This window comes from Aptenodytes forsteri, unplaced genomic scaffold, assembly GCF_000699145.1.
Source record: "Aptenodytes forsteri isolate BGI_AS27 unplaced genomic scaffold, ASM69914v1 Scaffold217, whole genome shotgun sequence".
Lineage (NCBI taxonomy): Eukaryota > Metazoa > Chordata > Aves > Sphenisciformes > Spheniscidae > Aptenodytes > Aptenodytes forsteri.
This window is the reverse complement of record NW_008796222.1, coordinates 679,418-683,266: the sequence shown is the minus strand read 5'-3', so window position 1 is coordinate 683,266 and position 3,849 is coordinate 679,418. Positions and strand designations below refer to the sequence as shown.

General features: G+C 38.8%; 1 protein-coding gene across 1 annotated transcript in view; it reads left to right on the top strand.

The window, feature by feature from the left end:
* The window catches only part of NKAIN2 (Na+/K+ transporting ATPase interacting 2), a 318,351-nt gene that overhangs the window by 269,650 nt on the left and 44,852 nt on the right, over positions 1-3,849 (top strand). The gene's annotated exons all lie outside the window — the stretch shown is intronic.

Genomic DNA, 3,849 nt, shown 5'->3' with positions numbered 1-3,849 from the left:
CGTTGGGTTGATGGTTGGACTCGATGATCTTAGAGGTCTCTTCCAACCTTAATAATTCTATGATTCTATGATTCTATGATTCTATGATTCTATGATTCTATGATTCTATGATTCTATGATTCTATGATTCTATGATTCTATGATTCTATGATTCTATGATTCTATGATTCTATGAAAAAAACCCAACACTGTTAGCATGTTTATCAAGTAGGGTGGCCAGATGTTCAGAAACACCAGCAAAGACTGAGGTTAAATATCTCCCTTAGAGGTTCCTCTCCTGAAAATATTTTATGACTGTGGGTTATTCTGAAGAGTATTGAACTGCCTTTTTCTGTCGCCTTCCTGCAGCATCACACAGAGCACAGGGAAACACAGGCAGAATGACAAACAGGGAAGCTGAAAGATCAAGAAAGGCCAATTCTTTACATTTCAGAAGCACCCTATCATTTCTATTCATATAAAAGACTAGAACCTGAAACAGAAGATAAAGAATTATAGTTTAACATACAATATCATATTATAATGTACTGTCTCTTAAGCTCGATGCTTGACTTATGAGGTTTAGCTTAATGAGGTTCAGCCTAAGTTAAAAAAAGATTAAGACAGCTAATGTGAATAAGCACAAATTATTTCAGATGTCCTGTTACAAAATCAGAAAAAAAAAAACCAACAATAGATCTTTCCAGAATTGGAAATTTTGTTTTGTTTGGGGGTTTTTTTGGTAGTTTGGTGGTTAGTTACGGACTTTCTGTCTTCACATATGTCCTTTATATATGTCTATACTCCCTCCTACTCTATGATTATTCACATTTTCACTATCAGGCATAGGGTGATCATTTTGGTGTGGCATAGACTTTCTGGCTGAGAGCAGTTTCAGTCAGTCATGTTGAGATAGCTGTCATTTAAGAAACTTCCTTCCTGGTGTTTTACCTTTAAAATGTTTCCAAAAATATTTTACTAGAAAAGAAGTTTGTTTGGTTTTTTGTTTTTTTTTTACTCCTGTGCTTTGGGGTTTCTTCCAAGAACGTATTTGCAGTCATAATTAAGAAAAGTGTTAAACCTTCTGTCAATTAGCCTAATTGATGTAAAAACCTGATTGAGTCCTGAGAGAAATGAATTTCCTCAGCTGAACCTTGTCAAAGAACAGCTTAGTTCTTAGCAAAATAAGGAAGAAATCAAAACATGCAAGACTGCCAGAAAAAAAACTTGTGATGCTTTGAGGTAAGGTGAAAGAAAAATTTCTGTGTGCAGACTGCTGTGTAGGTGTTTTAAAAATGTCAAGTGTTTTTAAAATGCTTTCCTTTTAGTGCATAGGCTTAATATAAAACCTTTAAAAGTAAGAGTAGAAATGAGGAAGAGATGCTTGTGAGATAAAGATTTATCAAGAAATGATATCAGAATGCAGAAAGAATGGGGACTGTAAAAAGGCAGTTGTTAACAGGCCAGAAAAGCAACTTGCTTTTTTGTTTCTCTTTTTTTCTGGAAATGCCTATTACAGAATACAGCAAATACAGAGTGCGTACAGGGTGTGATGACACACACATCATCATAAGGCCTTATGATGCTATCAACAGAACTGTGCATAAACTGGTAAAACCACAGGTAAAGGTGAGCGCATGAAGCTCAAACCTGAATGAGAAAGAGCTGCTGCAAACTCAGGTGTGCACGAGTGTGGTAGAAAACTCTTAACCAAATAATAGGTTCAACTGCCAAAGTATTTCTAAAATATTCCAAGTTTCCCCTAAGAATACCTTCTTTTCCTTCAGGTCTGATGAATTAAATATTGGCTGAGAGCCAGGTACTAATGAGTTCTAATTTTGCTGATAGAGAAGTTTTATTTGTACCTGAAATTACACAGAAATTCAGTCTCTGAGTCAGGATTAGAGCCTGTGCTCTTAAATTCTGCTCAGAGTATGAGGACACAGTGACCTCCTGGTAAACCTCTTCATCTCACCGTGTCTCCCATTCCCCACTTGAAAATGGAGGTAATAAGTTACCTGCTACTCTGCTATAACCTCGTTGTAAATTCCTCGGCTTATGTGGAGGAAAAAAAAGAAATTCATTGGAATTACTTATTTTTGTTGGCTTGAAGGTATATGTGGGAAAGACAGTTCAGATTCATCAATTCTGATGAAGAGCTGGACAAGTGGTGCTACATGCAGACCAGCTTCTACTGGGCAGGTTTTACTGTATTTAATCTAGATAGAAAAAATGGCTCAAGAAGTTGCTATATTATTTTGTGTGTTCTGATTTCTGCTAGTGCACTCTTTCACTGCCATAAAATGCCTATGTCACATCCATTTATATTTTTCTCATAGTGAGGACAGAAAGGTTAAGCAGACACAGCAGGAAACATTCTTTTTGATGCTTGTGTCTACCCTGAGCTTTCCTTGACCCTGCGTTTTAATATTTACTTAACCAGTTACTAAACTAAAGCTGGACATAAAGCCTAGATGACATTAATGCTCAATGTTGGTGTGCCATGATATCAGAGCCTTTAAAGAGTGATGACTGGATGCTGTCAGGCTGTGTTTCCCATAACATCTTTTTCACCATGGTTAGTCTGAAGAGGAAAATACATTCCCTGTATGTAGAAACTCATAAACTGTAAGAAGCAGGGAGAATGGACCAACAAGTATGGCCCATCTCTTTGCGCCAAAATCGCTCCTCCCTCTGTCTCACACACGTGCACATACGCATGTGCGCGCACACACACACACGCACATATCCTTTGCAGAGAAATATTTTAAACCAGCAAATATCTAGCAAGTACTTTCACCATTCATCCTTTATTGAAAGGTGGCGGGGGGGAGGAAGGGAAGGGATGTCTGAAAGGAAATCTTAGCATCCCTGGAAAAAAGAAGTGGAGGAAACACTACTATTTATAAGGAGCACCATCTATTTTATGCACCGTACAAATGAGTGAACAGCTCACAGAGTAAGGTGAATGCAAACGCTGGAGACTTAACTTCCAACCGAGAGAGGGGGTACCTCCCCACACAGATGCAAGGAAGATCTTAAATGCGGTCAGTGGAAAAACGTGAAGGGAAGCTAGGCCCTTCATCGGTCTGACTGGTTCCAGTTGTGCAGCAATTACTTGCACTAGTTTGTATTAATATTCAGGAGACCGTTAATCTCAGCAAGGCTGTCTGTGGGAAGTAAATACTACTGTAAGTGTGGAGATTTGCAGAATAATAATAATAATCACACTATGTGTTTCAAGCATGCTGGCAACCCTTTGGATCATAGATGTTGAAAGGCTCAAAAAGCAAGTGTCCTCAAAGGGTACATCTGTGGTCATAATAACAGAGGGTCAGAGAGAGCGCTCAAGCACTGGAATCCTGATAAATTACATTACTTATTTTTTAGCTTACGTCCTGCCTCTGTTTTGAGTACTCCCACAAACATTTTCTATGACAGTACATGCACACATTTCTGGAGATAGCTCCTTTCAGAGACCTCTCCCAAAAGGCAGGATGGATAAGACAGCACCATGTTTAGCTCCTTCAAGTTTACACAGTTTCCCAGTGTTATCTCCAGATGTTTCAAACCCTCAAGCACCCCCTCACACCCTCCCGTTGCATCCAAGAGACATGACAAAATCCTCAGTTTTGCATCCAGGAGTAGTTTGCAGAGTTAAAGACATGACACAATCAAGGGAACATCTCAACACAGACATCAATATCAAACAAGAATGTTTTCTGCTGTCTCTCCTCTGCCTTGCCACCTTCACTATAAGAAAAACTTGGATGGTGTCCTGGTTTCGGCAGGGACAGAGTTAATTTCCTTCCTGGTAGTTGGTACAGTGCTGTATTTTGGATTTAGGGTGAGAACAATGTTGATAACACA